At 33.5% G+C, this 17,848-nt stretch overlaps 2 long non-coding RNA genes across 3 annotated transcripts; both read right to left on the bottom strand.

Annotated features, from left to right (window-relative positions):
• Positions 1 to 6,016: 6,016 nt before the first annotated feature.
• LOC140175299 (uncharacterized) lies at positions 6,017 to 9,846 on the bottom strand. 2 transcript variants are annotated; one of them, XR_011865568.1, is made up of 3 exons: positions 8,941 to 9,808; positions 8,671 to 8,859; positions 6,017 to 6,255 (listed from the first exon to the last, which is right to left on the bottom strand). It is a non-coding gene; the product is annotated as an uncharacterized lncRNA (long non-coding RNA). The 2 variants fall into 2 exon arrangements; XR_011865567.1 differs by having other exon boundaries at positions 8,671 to 9,846.
• A 3,517-nt stretch (positions 9,847 to 13,363) lies between these two features.
• Positions 13,364 to 17,023, bottom strand: LOC140175298 (uncharacterized). Its single transcript, XR_011865566.1, has 3 exons — positions 16,239 to 17,023; positions 15,969 to 16,157; positions 13,364 to 13,554 (listed from the first exon to the last, which is right to left on the bottom strand). It is a non-coding gene; the product is annotated as an uncharacterized lncRNA (long non-coding RNA).
• Between the last annotated feature and the right edge of the window lie 825 nt (positions 17,024 to 17,848).

Genomic DNA, 17,848 nt, shown 5'->3' with positions numbered 1-17,848 from the left:
ATCATTGATCAAATGGCCAATATTTCCTTCAGGGTCCTCAAAGAAATCAGATACATCATAATGAGTGGTGGAGTTCTCAGCATCGTTTGAAACAAAATTTGTTTCCTTTCCTTTGTCGTTCTTTTTCAAAGATGCCTGGTAAAGATCGACTAGGTGCCTTGGGGTACGACAGGTACGTGACCAATGGCCCTTTCCACCACAACGGAAACACTTCTCCTCGGTTGATTTATTCTGCCCGATATTCCTTTCTTTGTCCCACTTCTGGTGAGATCCTCTCTTTTGAATATAATTCTTTTTCCTTCCATAATTTTTCTTGTTATTAAAAGCTTGCCATTTACCTCTTCTGGGGTAATGATTTGCCGCATTTACTTCAGCAAATGGGGCGGCGCCAGCTGGGCGCGCTTCATGATTTTTTAATAACAACTCATTGTTGCGTTCGGCAACAAGAAGGCAAGAAATTAACTCAGAATATTTTTTAAACCCTTTCTCTCGACACTGCTGCTGCAGGAGCACATTCGAGGCATGGAAGGTTGAGAAAGTTTTCTCCAACATATCATGATCAGTTATTTTTTCCCCACACAATTTCATTCGTGAGGTGATTCGAAACATTGCAGAATTATATTCATTTATAGATTTAAAATCTTGTAAACGCAAATGCGTCCATTCATATCGGGCCTGAGGAAGTATCACCGTTTTCTGATGATTATACTTTTCTTCAAGGTCTTTCCAAAGATCTGCAGGATCTTTTAATGTAAGATATTCATTTTTCAATCCTTCGTCAAGATGACGACGAAGAAAAATCATGGCTTTAGCTTTATCCTTATGTGATGCATTATTTTCAGCCTTAATGGTATCTCCAAGATCCATTGAATCAAGATGGATTTCAGCATCTAGTATCCATGATAAATAATTGTTTCCAGATATATCAAGAGCATTGAATTCAAGATGAGAGAGCTTCGACATAATGAAAATTTGTTACCTGAGTCTTCCTAAAAATTTGATCAGAGTCTCGTGCTGATAACGTGTTGTAAAATAAAAGATATATATAAAATAAAGATGTATAAATAGAAGACTCTAGTATTAAAATAATTAGCTCAATAATAATTTATATATATATAATAATATTATATGTTGTATTGTGTATATATATACAAAGATAGAAAGAAGTATTAAAAATAAAGAGAGAGAATCGCATTTGTTTATTGTTACAATCTCAATATAATAAAGATGATTAATATTGCTATTAATATTATATGTAAAGAGTAATAGAAAATAGAATTTAAAATACTTATAAAATAAAAGAAGAGAAAGAATTGTAGTAGAAATATAAAGAGAAGAGTATTTGATTGTAACATAAAGAGAGAAGTGATTTTATTATTACTTACTTGTGTTGTATCACGTACTGAGATTTAGCCTCTATTTATAGAGGTAAAGAGGCCACTTTATTCAACTGTTATTAAATACAAAGACTTTGGTAATAATAAACTTCAGTATTATGGTCATTCATTGTTGTTCTTATCGTAACAGATGTGATTATTATTTGAACTGTAGCATGCAACTGTGTATGCATCGGTCATTTCTTGATGCATGAAGTCACAAAGTCGTGCCAGAGACGAAGATAGATTATTAATAACTTGTTGGAAACTTTAACCATCCATTCTCATGGAATAAATCTTTCCTAACTTCTTGCTTCCATTTAAGTTTTTAATGATTTAAAAATATATTTAAATTTTTTATTTTTTAAAATTTGAACGTATTAATTTTTGAGTTTAATTTATTTAATTTTAAATTTTTTTTACATGTATATCTATAATAAGTTATGTTTAATTTTTTATGAGTCTAATCAGGAACGGATCCAGAAATAATATTATGGGAGGTTAATAACACATATATTATTAAAAATTATGTAAAAAAGTTATATAATATAAGATGTATTACAAAAATATATTGACAGAGAATATATTTTAAAGTAAAAAGAAATATGTGTATACTTTTTACTAACGAAATGGTCGATTTTTCATATCATAAAATTCACCGATAATGGAATTTGTGTAAAATTTTTCAGCAATTTTCTTTTCAATATAATTAAAAGAAAATTATCAAGAAATTTATCTTTTATTTTGTTTCTAAGTTATTTTTCGCAATATTCATAGTTGAAAAAGATCTCTTAATTGTAGCCGTTGAAACAGAAAGAATTAATACCAAATGAATAAAAAAAGACGGCTACAAGAAGAAAAAGAATTCACTTTATGATATTTGAATTTTTTTATTTAATTAAAAAATATTAATAATAATATCTTTTTCAGATTTCTTTAATATTGTTACTTACTTTTTAGATATTAAAAATTATTAATATTTAAATTAGACTGGATTTTTATTTATACTAGACTAAATACTAAATATTTTTTAAAAAAAATTAAATTATACATAATAACTTATTACTCTTAAAAAAAGTTGAAGGACGAGGCCGCCACTCACCCTCTTATGTCCGTCCCTGAGTCTAATAGACTCAAATAAATATAAAAAATCTATTGATCTAAATTTAAAAAAAATAAAAATTTAAATATATTTTAAATTTTTAAAAATTTAAATATCTACATATAAAAAGATCAAAAGTCTATTTATCTTTTTCTCTTCTCCTATATATTGAAATTATATTATTTATATGCCATCATAAGACATCAATTTGTCCACGCACATGTTTTGCATTGGACTGCAATTGGAAGAAAAACATCTTATTTATTTTTTTAAGTTATCATCTTCTCGAAATTTGAAACAAAGTTAAATATCCCAACATTGACTTAAATATAACTGCCTAATATTCTGAATCTTTTTATAAATAAATAATTTAAATATTTTATTTATGAATATAAATAATTTATAATATATATTATTTTTTATTTTTTTATATATTCGTAAACAAATTAAATTTTTATACATCTCATTTATAGTACTATTACACATATAAATATTTTTGTCATATAAGTCATACAAATTTATCCTAACCCAACAAAATCCACTTACATAATGCGCGTAAAAATTACGTTGTCCTTTTTTGTATCCTGCATTTTTCCTCCTCCTCCTCCTCTTCTTTCTTCTTTTCCTTATTCTTTGTGTTTCTCCTTCTTTTTATTCGCATGTTTCATTTTCATCGTCATTTTTTATTATTGTTGTTGTTGCTGCATTTTTTTCCCTCTTCTTTCTATTGATTTTGCAACATTATGTATTTTTTTTCTTTCTTTGATTTTTTTCTCCCAAGAAGAATTATGAAAATATGAAAGAAGAAGAAGAAGAAGAAGAACAAGATGAAAAGTTTTAAATTATGCAGAACTTATCAGCATACATACACTAAAAATTCTTAAACAATACACTCAAATATCTTTGTATTACACACAGAAAAATATTTTCTCTAATGGTGCATTTTTTCTTCTTTTTCTTGTTTCTTTCTTTCTTTTTGTTGAATGAATGTAAGTTCATCATCTTCCGTGTAATTTTGCAGCATTATGTGTTTCTTCTTCTTCTTTGTTTGATTTTTGTTTTTATTCTTGTTAAGAGAGTAAAATAAAAAGAAACTTGAGAAGATAAAACAAAAAAAATAAGAAAAAAAGAAGAAGAAGATGGTGATGATGATAAAAAAAAAAAAAAGAAGAAGCAGCAGAAGATGAGGAGGAGGAAGATGAAGAGTTTTGAATTATGCAGAACTTATCAGCATACATACACCAAAAATTTTTAAACAATACGCTCAAATATCTTCGTGTTACACCTAAATATTTTCGTGTCACACCCAAATTTGCTACAAATACAGAAAAATGTTTCCTCTAATGTTGCATTTTTTCTTCTTTTTTTCTTTATTTCTTTCTTTCTTTTAGTTGAATAAATGTAAGTTCATCCTCTTCCAAGTAATTTTGTACCATTATGTTTTTTTTCTTCTTCTTTGTTTGACTTTTTTTGTTTTTATTCTTATTAAGAGAGTAAAACAAGAAGAAACTTGAGAAGATAAAATAAGAAAAAAAGATGAATAAGAAAAAAAAGATGATGAGAATGATGAAAAAGAAGAAGAAGGAGCAGAAGATAAGGAGGAATGAGAAAAATAGTTTTGAATTATGAGAACTTATCAGCACACATATACCGAAAATTCTTAAATAATACACTCAAATATTTTCATGTTACACCTAAATTTGCTGCAAATATAGAAAAATATTTCTCTAATGCAGAACTTTTACATTATATTCAATTCAAACCATCACTAATGAACAACAATTTTCACAAACAAAAATATTATTCACCTACAGAATCATAAACTACTAACAAAAATATTAACTAGAATCAAACCACACCTCAGTCACTTGATTGGATTCAAAACAATAAATTTTGTTCTGGTTTAATTGATAATTTGAACTTGAATTATTCATTATATTCAAGAACGAGATAATTGACGATGGAGAAGAAGGAGGAAAAGAAAGGAGAAGAAGAAATTCTAATAAAAAAAGGAGGAGGAGGAAGAGGAGGAGGAGGAGGTGGTGGTGGTGGTGTTGGTGACGACGATAACGAAAGAGAAAAATAAAAAAGAAAGTGCATTAACGACATGAAAAAAAACATGTGCGCGTGAATATAAATGACTTGTATAAACTTGTATCGAAAAATGACTTGTATGTGAAAAATAATACTATAAAAATATACATATATCTCATTTATAGTGTAAACAAAATATACGTATTATTACAAAAAAATTATGATAAAAATAATATTTATGGTATGATTTAGATCGATTGACAAAATAAAAACCGACACAATTTATTATTATTTAGATTAAATTAGATAAATTTACAAGTAAAATTTGGATTTAATTAGGGTAAAGTATATTTTTTGTTCTTGAAATTTGTCAAAAGTTTTTAAAATACTCCTAAGTTTTATTTTGTTTTAATTTTGTCCCAAAAGTTTTTGATTTGCATCAAATATACCCTCGGCGACAGTTAAATTTTCAAAAACTTTAAGACCAATCTAACAATAATGCATGAAAATTATGCTTGATTTGTTTGTATTGAAGAATTGTTCTTATGAAATTGTTGTTGAATCGGTCTTAAATTTTTTTTAAAAATTAGCTGTCAAAAATGTATTTGATGCAAATAAAAATTTTTTGGAATAAAATTAAAACAAAATAAAACTTAAAATATTTTTAAAATTTTTATCAAATTTAAGAACAAAAAATATAATTTACCCATTTAGTTAAAAAATTAATGGTAAATTAGCACTGATTCTTAGAAAAAATCATTAATAACTACTTCTCTTATTTCATTTTCAAGTACTTCCTATCTTCTAACGTTGTTTAGACGGTTAATCTCTCCTAAACGATTAATCACTCTTGTAAACGTATAAATCTTTTATTTTTTTTATATTTTCAATATGATAAATAGTCATACAATAAACAAAATTTGATATATATCATTCAAATTTAAAAATTAATATTCAAGAGAGTACATAAAAAAATTTAAAAATTTGACACAATTTTTTAAATTTTTTTATATACTCTTATTAGTACTAATTTTTAAATTTAACTTGGAAATATTATAAAAAATAAAATGTTTGTAGGAAAGAGATTAACCGATTATTTAATTTTGTTAAAAAAATTAATGGTATAAATATAAAAAAGTATGTTATAACATGGAATAATGACTTTTCTCGAAAAACTACTTGCAGTTATATTTTTTAGGAATTAAGTCTAGGTCTCGTAAACGAGTATCAATTTACTTTTAGATTTTATTTTGTTTAATTTAAATTATATTATTTCTAAATTTGATTTATAAATTGATTTAATTTGATCTAAATAGTAATAAATTATATTTTTTTATATAATTTTTTTTATTAAATTTGTAACACCCTAACTACCAAATCTCACGCTTCTGGCTGCGCAACTATGATAGCTCGGATATTACGACGACACTTATACTATTTAATACTAAAATATGAACCTGTTTAAAAACTTTAAATCGCAAAATCGCTCCCAAAAATACTTTCGTTTGACAAAGTACATCCATAGATACCATACAACTTACAAAAACTCTTAAAAGATACATCCATATATATATATACATACATATATATAAGTAATATTACAAACATTAACAAATACAATTCCTATCCCCTCTTGTAGAATATATCAAGATAAAGGCGAGGGTACAATAAATAATAACTAAGGCCATACAAAGCATCACAACAATAACTAAATAAATTCTTCGTAACTTCTGCGTCCATATCCTGAAAGGGGAAAAATGTAAGGGGTGAGAACATCATCCTCGAAAGGGTTCTCAGTAGAGGGTTTTTAGGAATTACTGTAATAGGATACATGAAGATAAATCGTACCAGTGATTAATAACCGTCCTATGCCTCTTTTCAAAAACAACACTTTACAATAAAAGTAAAGTCGGAAATCTTTTCTGAAAGAGGAACCATTCAATTCTCAAAAACTCAAAAGCCTTTCAAGGCGGTTTATCTATGTTAAAACAAAATAGCTTTTCATATCTTATTCCAAACCAAAAATATAAACCGAAATCAACCATCGGTTCATCTCATTCCAACCACGGCTTTAGGCCCAAACAATCCAACCATCAACCAATCACCACAGTCCAACAGAATCCCAGTAGCAAACACAAATAAGAAGATGCAAGCACAAACAAACAATTATTGCAGGTAGAACAATTAGCAGTTAATCATAAAGGCAAACCAAATACAATATGCACACCCAAACAATTTCACATAGATGCATATGATGCATGCCTGTCCCTAGTGGCTGATGATATCATCTGTCGGTTATAGAGCCAACCCGACAAGTCCTGGTAGCTAAACATTGGACTGTCCCTCTGTCGCGCATCCCCAACTCGAGTTATACTCATCATAAACTTGATCATAAACATGATTCATATCCATCACCCTCACTGGTGAATATTTACGGGGGCGAGCTCATCCGGGACTTTCACAGTGCTCGGCCACACTTACGACATAGGGTCAACAGAGTATCAAGTCTCAACCTGGAGCACGTGGTGGCTAGCCACTGCTACTACCCAGGGAAACTCGTATCTCAGATAGTGGAAGTGCAAATCACAATTATCAATAATTCAGCATATACATGCATTAATTCTCATCCATGGATCAACATCCATATTAGCCATCCGGCTCACAGTTCAGTCCAGAACCAGCCAATATTCATATCATACACAGCCATTCCGGCTCACGGTTCAATCCAGAACCAACCAATATTTATAATCATACACAGCCATTCCGGCTCACAACAAAACAGCACTTCCACATTCAACATCATCAATTCATAAAATCGGCATTTAAGCCATAAATCACTTTTTCTCAAATCATCTCACCTTGAAATCAAGTTTCAACTCTTTTCAGCCTTGGCTTTGAAGATCTCATTTTCAAATCATCTCAGGCTCATAATCCAAATTTACTCGAAGTAAGTTCCCTTTTTAAAACAAAGCCACTCTCGGCATTCTCTTTCCAAAACTTCCAAAACCATGGCAAGATAAGGATTTATTTCAAAGCATTCAAAATCACCCATCCAACAATGGAATTTTATAACAAAAGTTTCTCGACAGAGTCCCAAGTTTTTAGGGAAGGTCAACCTATATCAATTTCTTAAAATTCATTGAAACTCTTAAAATCATAGATTCTCGGTTCAAGTAAATAAAACTGAATTTACTGTAAAACCGGCCATACCAAATCACAAGTTCCAATCCGGTCCAAAAATCAACTCATTTGAAATAGAACCGGTTTATTTGAATCAAACCACTTTCAAGTTTCTTTTTGGAACCCATTTTTCTAACTCTTTCAAATTGCCTCAAACTTAATTACTCAATCAAAAGTCTAGATTCCTTTAAAATCACTAAAAGCTCCTTTTTATATTGAAATCAATATTAGAGCATCATTCTTTCCTTTAGTGATTCAAACGGTAAAAATAGTTCATTTCTAAATAAGCCGAACTCAACGCATAAAGTTCATTAAATAAATTAAGCTTGAAAACATAAATATTCTCTTAATAAATCAAATAATACAATTTCTCAAATCCAACCCTTTTTAAATGACTTTTCAAACAAGACTAGGATTTTGTAGACATTTCGGTAGCACCTCTCCTAAAACTTGGACTTTTGCCACCCGGTTCGGGTCCCAACTAAACCGTTTCTCATTCCTTTTCAACAGCTCAAAACCAGAAATTAATTCAAAAGCAAGCTAAATCCAACAGTCGCCTTAGTGGCATATCTCAGGGAAACCATTTCAAAAATCAACTCAATATTAACTGTTTTAACTCATTTCCAAAGCTTTAAGGAAATGGCTCAATAACAAATCATTTGTCCAAAACCAAGTCAATTAAAGTAAACCAGGCTGAATTTTAAAAGTGTTCTATCTTTCACATCATCCAAATAATTGACTCAATTCAAACCAATCCTCAACGGATTAAACTCATTTCAAATCTTTAAAGAATCAACTTCCAAAGATTACATTTCACAAAGCCGCACAACAATTCAGCCAAACAAACATTCATAATCATTCGATACAATCAAATTATACATAAGGCCGATACAATCACCAAATACACATTTTCTCACAACAGTATCCATATGTAATAATTCCAATACATAAAGCATAGTTTTTGGAAAGCGCCCCTACCTCAACACGCAAAATCATAACCCAAACGTCTCACAGAGTCCTTTCCGCCTCATCTTGAAATCACCGGCAGCTTGAACCACAGCTTTGCTCACTTTTGCAGTAACCACATCAACTCACAAATAAGAAGTGACTGAACCATGAAGCGGCAGCCCTGGTAGTGATTCCAGCAGCGGCAACTTGCAGCAACTCCTAGCACGCAGCCGCATCACAATTCTCATAGTAAAGATGAACTTTAATGGAGAAGGAAACTGAAGACAAGTTAAAGCTTACCAAACGACACCGATTCTAGTGGCGGTTCCCGGCAGCGGCAGCGGTGGCGTTTCTCGGCAATCAGAGGCACAGCGGCCATGGCTGACGGCGATGCGAGCTCCATCACTAGTGATCGAGAAACACAGCAGAGGCGTTTACCCCACCCCTGAGCTCCTCTCTTGGCGTGCAAGAGAAACAGAAGCAGAGCGCCATCGTGACTTCCTCTCGGAAGCTGGTGAAGACAACGACAGCCCTAGTAACAGCGGCGGCGGGAGCGATTTTATCAGCAGCAACCAGGAGCGGCAACGGCACGGTGGTGACGCAGCAGAGACACGCGACGGTGACAGGCGGCAATGGCTTCCCCTGTCGTGCTCCCTCTCTCTTCGTGCTTGCCGACGGTGGCGCAAGTGACGGCGACAAAAACCCTTGTGGTGGTGGCGGTGGTTCAACAGGGACGAGCTTCTCCGGCTCGTGTGCAGCAGCGCCATCGGGGAACACAGAAACAGCGGCGGCGCCAAGTCCTTCTCCCTCTCTTCCTCTTCTCCGCGGTCCCTTCCCTTGTTTCCCCCTTTCTGCCTGATCGCTTCCTCGGGTGGCACGGCTGGCAACGACGCCAGTGATGGCATCGACCGTGACCGGTTGGCGGCGACAGCAACCCTCCTGGCCGACGCACTTTCCTCTGTGGGTGTGTGTTTGCGTTTTGGGGGGAGAAAGGGGTTGGAGGCTTCTGCTGCAGCTCGAGTGTGTTGCTAGGCTGAGGGAGGATGAGGCTGCTGCCTCATTTGGGGGAATGGGCTGCAGCGGCTAAGTTTGGGGAAGACTTAGGGTTTTATTTTCAAAAGCTAGGGTTAGGGGCATTATGGTAATTTCCGATAAAATTGTGGACAATATAGTAGTTGAAACCCAAATTAAATCCAACACTAATTATATATATAGAAAATACTATTTTCTCATCAATTTCACAAATTATTTTCCATAAAATGCCCAAATCAAAATAATTAGAAATAATATAATTAAATCCTTTATTTTCCAAAGTAGCAATTTTAATATTTAAAATATTAATTATTTAATCCAAATCATATAGAAATCCTTATTATTTCACAACTACCAACTTTATACTCTGAATATAGAAAATAATCCATAATTTGTGAAATTGGATAATAATCATAACTTATCTCAAATCCAATAAATCAAAACTTGCCTTAATTATCTTTAATAAAATAATTTCTGAAATTAAGGCTATAAATAACCATATGATTTGAGGCTTGATTATAATAAGACTTTTCAAAAGCTTTGGGTCTTACATTCTACCCACTTTATAAAAATTTTCGCCCTCGAAAATTGATACAAAACGAAAGAAATTTCATAACAGTTCATTCTTGAACACATTTAAGGAATAAGCAAAAATATCTCAACATATAAACATATATACGGTTTTCAAATACTTTGATTGTCATATGCATAAGGATGCAAAGGTAGAAGTGTGAGTGCAAAGCAAACATTACAAGGTAGGCTCAACTGCAAAAGATGTCATGGTTCAAGCATGTGGTAGTAAAGCAAGGCATTGAAGGTTATAAAACAGGATGAGGTTATAACGACGTGCTCAACATCCGCACACTAATCTCATCTCAACCTCAAAGCTTCAACTTCCCAACTCCATTAAGCACCTTTCAATCCCCATATCCGATCATAAGCCTAGCAACCGCAAACCCGTTCGCAAGGAACAAAACATCCACAACTCATAACGTTGCACACCTACCGATTCAACTTTCGTATACACGTATCACATCTTAAAGAACTAACGCATCACGCTACTACGTCTACAAGTCGCACGTGACATCAAAACAATTCTCAAGTCTACTCAGAAGGATACCAGATTTAGAAAGGAAAGACAATGTCAAGGATAACAATAATAGATTTGAGAGAATGTATCCAATCCCAAATAACCAAGGATACTCAAGCAATGAAGTTTGCTAGACACAATTCAATTGACAACCTCAAAGATAACCCTTGAATCAAAGAAATCCAATAGGATCAATAAGGAGAAGGTTCAGCGCATTAGTTTGAAACAAATTCAAGCTGAGTCAAAGAAGTGTGAGGTCTACTGAAAAGAATATCTCGGACCCAAGACAAAGCTCACAGAACTCAAGAGCACAATTAGAAATACTTCCGAACACATTGTTCATAAAAGAATCGAAAACTTGCGGAAAAATCACTTCGCAGTTTAGAAGAAAGTCAAGTAATAAACATTCTTCAATAGAGTAACAAAAGCATAAACGTGGCTTTCCTGTAATACAATTTCATGTTGAAACAGATCATGTAGAATTTAAAAAAAAACAAAGTGCACACAAGTTTGGCTACAGGCTAAAATATCTCCTCAAATATTTTAGAAAGATAATTAGGTGCAACTTAACCAAAGGCAGTTCATAAAAACTCAGAAGTAATCAAATGCTTGTTCATAATTCTCAAAATTTCATATTCAAACAAGCGTGTATAACATTTATAGCAAGTACAAAAGAGGAAGTTAAACTCTTTTTAGAAAAGAAACTCCGAAGTAAAAATTTGTTTAAAATTTGGTAAAGGAAATAAGTGGTGCGTTACAAACGAATCGGTTTCCACTAAACAAGAAAACTTTTCAAAACCTCATTTAAAATAGCGCATGCCAACTTTAAGAACAATTTCGTCAAAATCGAATAATGGTTTCACTCTCAATCAAGTAACAGGGAATAGATTCAACTTAGAATTTCTTCAAAGAGAATTCAAAACTTCTTTAAAAGTTCAAAACAAGACTCCAAAAGTGTTCTTGAAATCACCATCTTAAAAGAACATGCAAGAAGTTTAAGATGTACTAAAAAGGAGTCAAGCCATACAAGAAAAGATCTTAAACCAAAATAGTTCAAACAATATCCACTAGGCTTGAGTCATCAACAAGCGTTCAATTGGTCCAAAGAATACAAAAGTCATAGAAAAAGACAACTCAATCATTAGTAATTTCTCAGGGATAAATTTTTGACTAAAAACTCTGTTAGAGACAATGAGAAGATAAACGATGCACTATTTTGAAACGAATCAAACTGACTCATATAAAAATGAAATTCACAAGATTGGAAAAAAAACCAAGATCAATGGTAATGTTCACAAATTGTAAAAGATTAGTTAAAAATAAAGTCAAGCATGACATTCATAGAGATAAAAGGTTTAATAAAGAATTTAGTCCTTTCATAAGAAGAAAGCTATGAGTCCAACATTTTCAAAAAGAACAACAATGGCATAAACCATATAGCATGCTAAATCAAACTCAATTCAAAATAAGTTAAGTAAAGCTTATCAACTGAAACTCAACAGGAATAAAAGTGAAAAATTCTTTCTTTCAAAATTTGAAAAATACCCAAATACATAATCAAATGAAGATGCGCCTTGGAACTATAGTAAAATTTACTAGAAAGTCAAATTGTAATTTTAAAGTAAATGCAGTTCCGTAAACCAGTAAAATACAGGCGAGGTATTAGAAATAAATAGTTGTCAAACTGTGTAAGAAATCTTCAAAGTTTCATATATAGATAAGTATACATCTATTCAACAGCAATTTTCATAAAAGTCTCAAAACTGGTTGTAATCACTGTCAAATAAGAGAAAAACCGAATCAACAATTTCTCTAAGAATGGACTCGAAATCCCGGAGTTAAAAAGTCACAGCGCATTAGGACAAGTTCAAAGCCATATCGAAGAATACATGAATCAAGAAGAATTCAAATAGAGGAAGATAGATGCAACAAGGATTTTAAGCAAGCATATGCACTTAAGATCAAACAAGATTGCATATGAACAGAGAAACAGAGCGGAAACATCAAATTACTTTTCAAGGGGATTAGCAAACAAGAACTTCAAGTTAGGCTATGAAAGAACAGGTCGACTCGAACAAAATCCAAAACACACAACTGAATAGCCTCGAGAAATAGCTTCCAACATTCCCAAAACCCGCGATTCGCTTTGCTCAAAACTCGCATATTATCTATGATAACCCATTAGTGCTTTCATGTACATAATTCACTAGTATTAAGCCGGCCAAACTTAATACCAAGAATTATGCAATGCAAGACTAACAGCGTTATTCAATAGATCGTCATGTGCATAAGGCTCTAATTCTCGTCATTCGACAAGAACTAATACATGACAAACGTTCAGAGTATGCAACTGAAGCATAGTTGGTTCATTCCTCAGGCTCTACAGGAAGGACTGCTCTGATACCATAATGTAACACCCTAACTACCAAAGCTCACGCTTCCGGCTGCGCAACTATGATAGCTCGGATATTATGACGACACTTATACTATTTAATACTAAAATATGAGCCTGTTTAAAAACTTTAAACCGCAAAACCGCTCCCAAGAATACTTTCGTTCGACAAAGTACATCTATAGATACCATACAACTTACAAAAACTCTTAAAAGATACATCCATATATATATACATACATATATATAAGTAATATTACAAACATTAACCAATACAATTCCTATCCCTCTTGTAGAATATATCAAGATAAAGGCGAGGGTACAATAAATAATAACTAAGGCCATACAAAGCATCACAACAATAACTAAATAAATTCTTCGTAACTTCTGCGTCCATATCCTGAAAGGAGAAAAATGTAAGGGGTGAGAACATCATCCTCGAAAGGGTTCTCAGTAGAGGGTTTTTAGGAATTACTGTAATAGGATACATGAAGATAAATCGTACCAGTGATTAATAACCGTCCTATGCCTCTTTTCAAAAACAACACTTTACAATAAAAGTAAAGTCGGAAATCTTTTCTGAAAGAGAAACCATTCAATTCTCAAAAACTCAAAAGCCTTTCAAGGCGGTTTATCTATGTTAAAACAAAATAGCTTTTCATATCTTATTCCAAACCAAAAATACAAACCGAAATCAACCATCGGTTCATCTCATTCCAACCATGGCTTTAGGCCCAAACAATCCAACCATCAACCAATCACCACAGTCCAACAGAATCCCAGTAGCAAACACAAATAAGAAGATGCAAGCACAAACAAACAATTATTGCAAGTAGAACAATTAGCAGTTAATCATAAAGGCAAACTAAATACATTATGCACACCCAAATAATTTCACATAGATGCATATGATGCATGCCTGTCCCTAGTGGCTGATGATATCATCTGTCGGTTATAGAGCCAACCCGACAAGTCCTGGTAGCTAACCATTAGACTGTCCCTCTGTCGCGCATCCCCAACTCGAGTTATACTCATCATAAACTTGATCATAAACATGATCCATATCCATCACCCTCACTGGTGAATATTTACGGGGGCGAGCTCATCCGGGACTTTCACAGTGCCCGGCCACACTTACGACATAGGGTCAACAGAGTATCAAGTCTCAACTTGGAGCACGTGGTGGCTAGCCACTGCTACTACCCAGGGAAACTCGTATCTCAGATAGTGGAAGTGCAAATCACAATTATCAATAATTCAGCATATACATGCATTAATTCTCATCCATGGATCAACATCCATATCAGCCATCCGGCTCACGGTTCAGTCCAGAACCAGCCAATATTCATATCATACACAGCCATTCCGGCTCACGGTTCAATCCAGAACCAACCAATATTTATAATCATACACAGCCATTCCGGCTCATAACAAAACAGCACTTCCACATTCAACATCATCAACTCATAAAATCGGCATTTAAGCCATAAATAACTTTTTCTCAAATCATCTCACCTTGAAATCAAGTTTCAACTCTTTTCAGCCTTGACTTTGAAGATCTCATTTTCAAATCATCTCAGGCTCATAAGCCAAATTTACTCGAAGTAAGTTCCCTTTTTAAAACAAAGCCATTCTCGGCATTCTCTTTCCAAAACTTCCAAAACCATGGTAAGTTAAGGATTTATTTCAAAGCATTCAAAATCACCCATCCAACAATGGAATTTTATAACAAAAGTTTCTCGGCAGAGTCCCAAGTTTTTAGGGAAGGTCAACTTATATCAATTCCTTAAAATTCATTGACTCTCTTAAAATCATAGATTCTCGGTTCAAGTAAATAAAACTGAATTTACTGTAAAACCGGCCATACCAAATCACAAGTTCCAACCCGGTCCAAAAATCAACTCATTTGAAATGGAACCGGTTTATTTGAATCAAACCACTTTCAAGTTTCTTTTTGGAACCCATTTTTCTAACTCTTCCAAATTGCCTCAAACTTAATTACTCAATCAAAAGTCTAGATTCCTTTAAAATCACTAAAAGCTCCTTTTTATATTGAAATCAATATTAGAGCATCATTCTTTCCTTTAGTGATTCAAACGGTAAAAATAGTTCAATTCTAAATAAGCCGAACTCAACGCATAAAGTTCATTAAATAAATTAAGCTTGAAAACATAAATATTCTCTTAATAAATCAAATAATACAATTTCTCAAATCCAACCCTTTTTAAATGACTTTTCAAACAAGACTAGGATTTTGTAGAAATTTTGGCAGCATCTCTCCTAAAACTTGGACTTTTGCCACCCGGTTCGGGTCCCAACTAAACCGTTTCTCATTCCTCTTCAACAGCTCAAAACCAGAAATTAATTCAAAAGCAAGCTAAATCCAACAGTCGCCTCAGTGGCATATCTCAAGAAACCATTTCAAAAATCAACTCAATATTAACTGTTTTAACTCATTTCCAAAACTTTAAGGAAATAGCTCAATAACAAATCATTTGTCCAAAACCAAGTCAATTAAAGTAAACCAGGCTGAATTTCAAGAGTGTTCTATCTTTCACATCATCCAAATAATTGACTCAATTCAAACCAATCCTCAACGGATTAAACTCATTTCAAATCTTTAAAGAATCAACTTCCAAAGATTACATTTCACAAAGCCGCACAACAATTCAGCCAAACAAACATTCATAATCATTCGATACAATCAAATTATACATAAGGCCGATACAATCACCAAATACACATTTTCTCACAACAGTATCCATATGTAATAATTCCAATACATAAAGCATAGTTTTTGGAAAGCGCCCCTACCTCAACACGCAAAACCATAACCCAAACGTCTCACAGAGTCCTTTCCGCCTCATCTCGAAATCACCGGCAGCTTGAACCACAGCTTTGCTCACTTTTGCAGTAACCACATCAACTCGCAAATAAGAAGTGACTGAACCATGAAGCGGCTGCCCTGGTAGTGATTCCAGCAGCGGCAACTTGCAGCAACTCCTAGCACACAGCCGCATCACAATTCTCATGGTAAAGATGAACTTTAATGGAGAAGAAAATTGAAGACAAGTTAAAGCTTACCAAACGACACCGATTCTAGTGGCGGTTCCCGGCAGCGGCAGCGGTGGCGTTTCTTGGCAATCAGAGGCACAGCGGTGGCTGACGGCAATGCGAGCTCCATCACTAGTGATCGAGAAACACAGCAGAGGCGTTTACCCCACCCATGAGCTCCTCTCTCGGCGGGCAAGAGAAACAGAAGCAGAGCGCCATCGTGACTTCCTCTCGGAAGCTGGTGAGGACAACGACAGCCCTAGTAACAACGGCGGCGGGAGCGATTTCGTCAGCAGCAACCAGGAGCGGCAACGGCACGGTGGTGACGCAGCAGAGACACGCGACGGTGACAGGCGGCAATGGCTTCCCTTGTCGTGCTCCCTCTCTCTTCGTGCTTGCCGACGGTGGCGCAAGTGGCGGCGACAAAAATCCTTGTGGTGGTGGCGGCGGTTCAACAGGGACGAGCTTCTCCGGCTCGTGTGCAGCAGCGCCATCGGGGAACACAGAAACAGCGGCGGTGCCAAGTCCTTCTCCCTCTCTTCCTCTTCTCCGCGGTCCCTTCCCTTGTTTCCCCCTTTCTGCCCGATCGCTTCCTCGGGTGGCACGGCTGGCAACGACGCCAGTGATGGCATCGACCGTGACCGGTTGGCGGCGACAGCAACCCTCCTGGCCGACGCACTTTCCTCTGTGGGTGTGTGTTTGCGTTTTGGGGGGAGAAAGGGGTTGGAGGCTTCTGCTGCAGCTCGAGTGTGTTGCTAGGCTGAGGGAGGATGAGGCTGCTGCCTCATTTGGGGGAATGGGCTGCGGCGGCTAAGTTTGGGGAAGACTTAGGGTTTTATTTTCAAAAGTTAAGGTTAGGGGCATTATGGTAATTTCCGATAAAATTGTGGACAATATAGTAGTTGAAACCCAAATTAAATCCAACACTAATTATATATATAGAAAATACTATTTTCTCATCAATTTCACAAATTATTTTCCATAAAATGCCCAAATCAAAATAATTAGAAATAATATAATTAAATCCTTTATTTTTCAAAGTAGCAATTTTAATATTTAAAATATTAATTATTTAATCCAAATCATATAGAAATCCTTATTATTTCACAACTACCAACTTTATACTCTGAATATAGAAAATAATCCATAATTTGTGAAATTGGATAATAATCATAACTTATCTCAAATCCAATAAATCAAAACTTGCCTTAATTATCTTTAATAAAATAATTTCTGAAATTAAGACTATAAATAACCATATGATTTGAGACTTGATCATAATAAGACTTTTCAAAAGCTTTGGGTCTTACAAAATTAGATCAAATTAAATTTTACTTATAAATTTATCTAATTTGATCTAAATAGTAATAAATTGTATCGTTTTTTATTTTGTAAATCGATTTAAATCATACTATAAATATTATTTTAGTCATAAAATTTTTTTTTGTAATAATACATATATCTCTTTTACACTGTAAATGAGATATATATATATATATATATATATATATATATATATATATATTTTTAAATTTTTATATTTATATATCTCGTTTATACTGTAAAAGAGATATATAAAAATTTAATTCGTTTACAGTATAAATAAAATATGTAAAAAAAAATAAAAATGATAAATATAA

Source organism: Arachis hypogaea, chromosome 9 (genome assembly GCF_003086295.3).
Source record: "Arachis hypogaea cultivar Tifrunner chromosome 9, arahy.Tifrunner.gnm2.J5K5, whole genome shotgun sequence".
NCBI lineage: Eukaryota > Viridiplantae > Streptophyta > Magnoliopsida > Fabales > Fabaceae > Arachis > Arachis hypogaea.
This window is presented reverse-complemented; position numbering and strand designations above follow the sequence as displayed.